Source organism: Callorhinus ursinus, unplaced genomic scaffold, assembly GCF_003265705.2.
Source record: "Callorhinus ursinus isolate GAN/ISIS: 27379988/994484 unplaced genomic scaffold, GSC_fseal_2.0 scaffold1, whole genome shotgun sequence".
Taxonomy (NCBI): domain Eukaryota; kingdom Metazoa; phylum Chordata; class Mammalia; order Carnivora; family Otariidae; genus Callorhinus; species Callorhinus ursinus.
This window is the reverse complement of record NW_027397063.1, coordinates 135,212,234-135,218,996: the sequence shown is the minus strand read 5'-3', so window position 1 is coordinate 135,218,996 and position 6,763 is coordinate 135,212,234.

The following is a 6,763-nucleotide window of genomic DNA, read 5'->3' as shown; positions in this document are numbered from 1 at the left end:
ACATACAAAAGAGCCATGGCCCTTACTAACATAGAAGGAAAGAAACGAACAAAAATAGGAAACTAATAAAAATTGATGCATATAATTTTTTAGTGATTGTGATTTTATTTTATTTTTTTATTTTTTTTTAGGATTTTATTTATTTATTTGACAGAGAGAGAGAGAGACACAGTGAGAGAGGGAACACAAGCAGGGGGAGTGGGAGAGGAAGAAGCAGGCTCCCCACGGAGCAGAGAGCCCGATGCGGGGCTCGATCCCAGGACCCTGGAATCATGAACTGAGCCGAAGGCAGACGCTTAACGACTGAGCCACCCAGGCGCCCCTTTAGTGATTGTGATTTTAAGAAAAATATCGCAGATTATATAGAGCAAAAATGGTTGAGTAATGAGAAAAGGCCTCCAAGGAAGTAACACTGAACTCAAAACTTGAGTCATGATAAAAACTAAGATATGTAAAGAATGGCAGGAAGAAAATTCCAGGGAGAGGAACAGCATGTACAAAGGCAGTGAGGTAAGAAGTGCTTGGATATGCAGGAACAAGAGTCGGATGCTCCACCAACTGAACCACCCAGGCATCCCACAGGGTCCTGGGATCAAGCCCCAGGTGGGGCTCCGTGCTCAGCAGGAGCCTGCTTGGGTATTCTCTCCCTCTGCCCCTTCCTCTGCTCTCTCTCTCTCTCTCTGTCAAATAGATAAATAAATCTTTAAAAAAATAAAAATATAACTTTGTTGGGTGAAGGGTTGATAGACTTAGGGAGACAAGAGAGAAAGCAAGCACACAAGATGGAAGGTGATTGTAATCTTTCACGTGAGGAATGATAAAGATGATAAGAAGCAGTTGGCTTTGGAATAAATTGTGAAGGTACAGCAGAGAGTGTTTGCTAGTGGATCAGATGTGGGATGTTAGAGAAACAGTTAAATCAAGGACGATTCCTGGGGTTTTGCCCTAAACAGCTGACGAATGGTGAGATGGTAATGCTGCTTAGAGAGATGTGGGGATGGGGTGAGCTTGGGGATAGGAGTGAGTGGCCAATCAAGAGCCTGTACAGACAGGTTGAGTTTAAGAGGCTGGTAAATATCTAAGTGGAGATGTCAAGTTGGCTGTTGGTTATACCAATAGAGATTTTGTAGGAAAGATCAAAACCAGAGATGTGATTTGGGTGTTCATTAGGCTAGAGAGGAAATTTAAAGCACGGGTTTGTATAAAATCACCTGGGGAGTGAATAAGGTAGGAGAGAAAACTGTATTGTGAGACTTGAGACTGACGTCAGGAAGGGAAGGACCCAGTGAAGTGCTGTTACAAGATGCAGGCTGGGAGAGAAGAGGAAAACCAGAAAGACAGGCTGTCCTGGACAGCAAGAGAAAAAGGCATTTTGAAGAGGAAGAGTGTGGATCAGTTGTGGGAGATGCTGTTAATTTTTCGGAACACCATCACTTTTTTAACTTCAGTTTGGATTTGAAGATGTATCGAATGGCAACATGGACTTCTGAGGCTAAGATTAACTGTGCTATTTTTCTCTGAGAAGAGAGAAGAATCACAATACATCTCTCTTCATCTGCTTAAAGAAGGTGTGAGCAGACACTTCCCTCAATTACAAACAATGAGCAAAGAGCATAGTAAACATAGGAGGGAGATGTAGATTGGTAGAATTTACAAAAGCTAAGCTAGCATTTACACAGATTTTCCAACTGCCTGTCATCTTCTGAGAAGCTGCAAAGCACATTACATTCTACACTCTACTCTCTAATTGGTTTTAAGTAACTTTATATTCTCTGCCAGAGTCCTACTTAGAGTAGTAGGGAAAGCTATTTTGTTCTAGGTAAGAGAAAGTTGATGTCCCCAACTTGGCTTCTTTTCTTTAGGCTTACATCGTTCTGTTTATTTTGGAGTTTTCCAAATTGAATGTCAGGGGTCAGTGTCTGTCACTTGACCTGAGGGAAATGGCAGGTTTTTGTGTTTTGCTTTCCTTTTTCCACAGAAAGGGAAGGATAACAATATATTTGCCTCTTCGTCTTCAGTGTCAGGTCTTACAACAGCAAGTGGGATGGCCAATACTTCAGAACTCTCTTAGGTAATGGATCATTCAAGCTCTAGGAATGTCAAGGGCTTACTGGCTTGGACATAATTTTAGGCAACTCAGATAAGGTCTTTGTTTCCATTGATGTGACGTGGAGACCTGTTGGAGAAACTGTCCAACAAAACCAGATCCTAGAGTTATCTTCACAGGGCCAGGGGCAGAAATATCTAGAGGCAAAGTAAAATTCACCTCTACAGGGTGTTGAGTCTATCCTTCCATTCTGGCACTAGGACGTGCACTACTTGACTCTTTGCCCCACTTCTGCTACAGCTGTGTGATCTTGAGCATGTCTCTCAGCTGCTCCGAATTCCATTGACTATGTTTTGTAAACACTCGGCTTACAGAGCCATCCCTACCTGTCTCACAGGGTGCAAGTAAGGGTCAAAATCAAAGGGAGATGATGTCCCTAAGTGTTTTGAAAATTAATAGTATTATAAGAATTCATAATGTTGGGCGCCTGGGTGGTTCAGTTGGTTAAGCGACTGCCTTCGGCTCAGGTCATGATCCTGGAGTCCCAGGATCGAGTCCCGCATCGGGCTCCCCGCTCAGCGAGGAACCTGCTTCTCCCTCTAACCCTCCCCCCTCTCATGTACTCTCTCTCTCTCATTCTCACTCTCTCAAAATAAATAAATAAATCTTTAAAAAAAAAAGAATTCATAATGTTATTTTTTATCGTACCTTAAATCCTGGATATTTCAAAGTGTTTTATAGAGTGATCCTTGTTGTTGTACTTTGTCTTTCAGTTTCCTGGGGTTTAGTTATCTCTTTTCCAATTCTGACCATCTACTTATGTTCCCTCTTTCGTCACCATTCAGTAAATGCCTGCCCTACTCCTCACCCCTAACAAGACACCTAGAAGGCACCCTAAGCCATCCTTTTCCCTTATACCAAAATGGTAACAAAGTTCAGACTTAAAATTCCCGAGTTCCTTTCCCTGCTTTGTCAGTTCTTATTATCAGGACCCCAAGGTCAATAGCATCATCAAAGCCCATCACTCTAGTCTTCTGCTTCCCAGCTTCTTATCCTTCATGCAGCAACCTTACAGCGAACCTTCAAAACAAAACAAATCCAGAAATGATCGTATTGCTTCCCTGTTGAAAACCCTCCAATGCCGCCTCAATGCTGGCAAGATAAAAGGCATGTTTTTCAAGATTGATCATGATAAGCTTTCTGCTGGCATCTTCATACACAGAGCATCCTTTCCAGTTCTTATCTCCAAATCCCCAGGCAAGCTGGAGTCCTTACATTGCCTTGATCAATCAATAGACTTCCGCCCATCCCTTCTCACATGGTCTGCACACTCTTCTATACTCCTGGTCCTCAAGGCTTCTTATCTTGTAGGTTTCTGGGTTATGACTCTACACATTCTGTTTTGATTTCCCTTCTTTGTCCCCTTACTCCAGCCAGAATTTATACTCTTTCCATGCTTTGCAGTCAGCTTAGCCTTCTCTCTCAGCCCCTGAAGCATAGAACTTCAGGTCGGTGTTCACATGAGTGTCTCCTTCTAGACTGTGAGCTCCTTCAATGCAGACACCATTTCTCTTTGTCTTATTCATTGTTTTACTCCAGCACCTGGCAGAGACCCTTATATTTACTCAATGTGAAGGAAGGAAGGAAGGAAGGAAGGAAGGAAGGAAGGAAGGCAAGAAGGAAGGGAGGGAGGGAGGGAGGAAGGAAGGAAGGAAGGAAGGGTGGAAGGAAGGAAGGACAGAAGGGAGGGAGGGAGGGAGGGAGGCAGGGAGGAAGGAAGGAAGGAAGGAAGGAAAAGAGGGAGGGAGGAAGGGAAGGGAAAAAGGAAGAGATTGAAGGTGTATATCACTCTATGTCACAATTTACATGACTACTAATATACAAATAAATAATGTCTACCCACCAATCAACCAAAATTTTGTGTTGGAAATATTTCTTTAACTACAATCTACTAAAACTAAGCTATATGTTACACAGCCTTTTGTAAAAGGCTTATTATTTCTGTGCTTTTCCCTAAGCTCCAGCCTTTCCCTGGGAAGCCTCTACTTCTGAAGGCTGCAGCTGTTAATAGCAGAACTGGATGAGGAAGATGCCAGAATCCCATCTGGAATTCACAAAGCCCTGGCCAGTCTCCTCACAAAGGTCTGAATCTCCTCTAATCCAGCAAAATTAACTCAAGAGCATGTGGGACCTGAAACCCATGTTCTGCATATTATTGCAGGTGCTGAAGGCAAAGCAGAGCACCTGCTTTTCACATTCGAGATGTATTTTAAACAAAAGGTCTGTTCTGGTAGCTCCACAAGGAAGCGTCAACCACAGGACAGAACGTTTACATCCAGGAATCTCTCTTCTGGAGCGTGAGAATTGGTTGTGCCCGTGACTTCCCACCTCTGTATTAGTGTTGTCAGGGCAGTTGATTGAAATCAGCCATACTAAGAGTATTTAAACCACAAAAATTGGCATAAACAGCAGGGCTTTTTCCTTTTATTCTGGAGAGCCAGGTTCATGGCACAGCATCCTCGCCATCTTGCCCCCTCCCTGCTCCCCAGTCCATACTTGAAGAGCTGTGCTCCAAATGAAACACTGGTGAGAAACACAGGGAGCTTGTGTCTGCGCGGGAAGATTCATTTGTTCATTTACCTTTAAGACAGGAAGTTCCCCTGCAGTGTATTTTAGATAGAAGTGCTGAAAGACCACGTCCTCTTTGCCGATTCACTTCAGCTTTCTGGGGCCTTTGTTTGCTAAGAAGGTGTTGAAATCTTTCCAGAACACAGGCTATTAAAACTGACCATGAAAATCCCCCTCCGTGGACTACAGTTACATACACACACACACACACACACACACACACACACGCTCGCAAGATCCATCTTTACTACTTTCCCTCCCTCTCCTTCCCTTCTCCAAACTCCTCCAAACCACTCAGTAGGGAAAGTGTTGAAATTAACAAAATAAAGAGTTCAAGTGCCTCCAGCCCCTGATTTGAGTGATTTTATGATTTTTGTCCGTACTCTCTTGAAATGCTGTCATTAGAAGGGGGTTTATCATGATGCGGATGAGGCTTAAACTTCAGGACCCTTCCTTTTCACAAGACCCTTCCTAAATTAAAATGTGTTCATGCAGACAAATGTAAAAGATGACAAAAGTATGGTGGGTTTTTTTTTTTTTTTGCATTGTTTTTCCTTGAATAGTGTGCCAAATGTTACATAAATGTCCCACAAAAACTGGATCCACCCTGGAGGGTTATTTTACATTGGTTTTCCCTAACTTATTTGAGTCACAGTCATGCTTTCAACCCTCCCCTTCTCATGAACTAGACCCCTGTCCTCTTTTCCTCATTCTAATAAATTCACAACGAAACCTCTATGTTATAGACTTGCTGTTTTTAAAGTTCTTTGTTATTACCAAGAAAAAGAAAATGGATATTCATTTAATTTCTAAAGGGAAAATATAAGCTTATTGGTGTGAAAGCTTAGAGTCCAGTTGCCTTCTAACTCATGGGTCCACAATGTCTATCCTCCCCCCTCCCACCGCCCAACCCAGCCTACTGCCTACGATTCAGCCTTCTTTCTCAGCCTGGTAACTTCCTGTCCTTCAGGCTCACCTTAAAGTTCACCTCATTTCAGAAGTCCTTCCTAGGTTAGGAGCCCCTCCTACGAATTTCACTGGACCTTAAGTGAAAGGTCCTATTGCAGATTTATCACACCATTAGGAATGGACTCACTTGGGGCGCCTGGGTGGCTCAGTCATTAAGTGTCTGCCTTCGGCTCAGATCATGAGCCCAGGGTCCTGGGATCGAGTCCCACATTGGGCTCCCTCCTGCTTCTCCCTCTCCCACTCCCCCTGCTTGTTCTCTCTCGCGCGCTGTACCTCTCTCTGTCAAATAAATAAATAAAATCTTAAAAAAAAAAAAGGAATGGACTCACCACACCATTAGAGCATGAGCTCTAAAGGCCAAGTGTATGTCATATTCATCACCTCTTATAGTGGCTGGTACAAAACCAGCCCTCAGTACCTATTTATTGAATGGATCCATGAATGAAGAGGACATTTTTCTGAATTAGGAGTCAGGATACACAAATTCTGGTTGCATCTCTGCTACTACAAAGCTTGAGAGCTTTGAACAAACCTATAAACTCCCTGGACCACATTTTTCACACACACACACACACACACACACGCACACACACACACACACACATATATATATATATAAAACAGGTATCTCAGGTGAGCCCCAAACTGATTATCTTTTGGGTCTCATGTGTCTGGAGCTAGTTTTTACAAGGAGGAATGAGAAAGATCCTCCTAAGAAAGATCACATTGTAAGGAAAGACAAAGCAGTCACAGACAACCTGGTTCAAGAGTGGTGGGTTGGGGCTGAGGAGGGCTGGGGGTCCTGAGTATACCTGTGACCTGTCACTCTGATGGTTCTTTAGCCCAGGTCCCATGGACATGCAATATGAACAGGTAAACAAGGTTTGTTTGCCCTTGCTTTCCTACTAATTGCTTTGGGATCTCAGTATGTTAGCAACATTAGTATTGGCAGCATGGGCAGAGACAGTGTGGCACTGGTGGTTCTGGCTTGGTGGCATCATCAGGTATTGGTGGGCATGGAAGACAGGCAGTCTCTCTTGATACTATATCGAGCCAGAGACACCATTGCCATGATATGGAGCAAAAGGGAAGGGAAATGGCAGACACCTACGGTCTTCA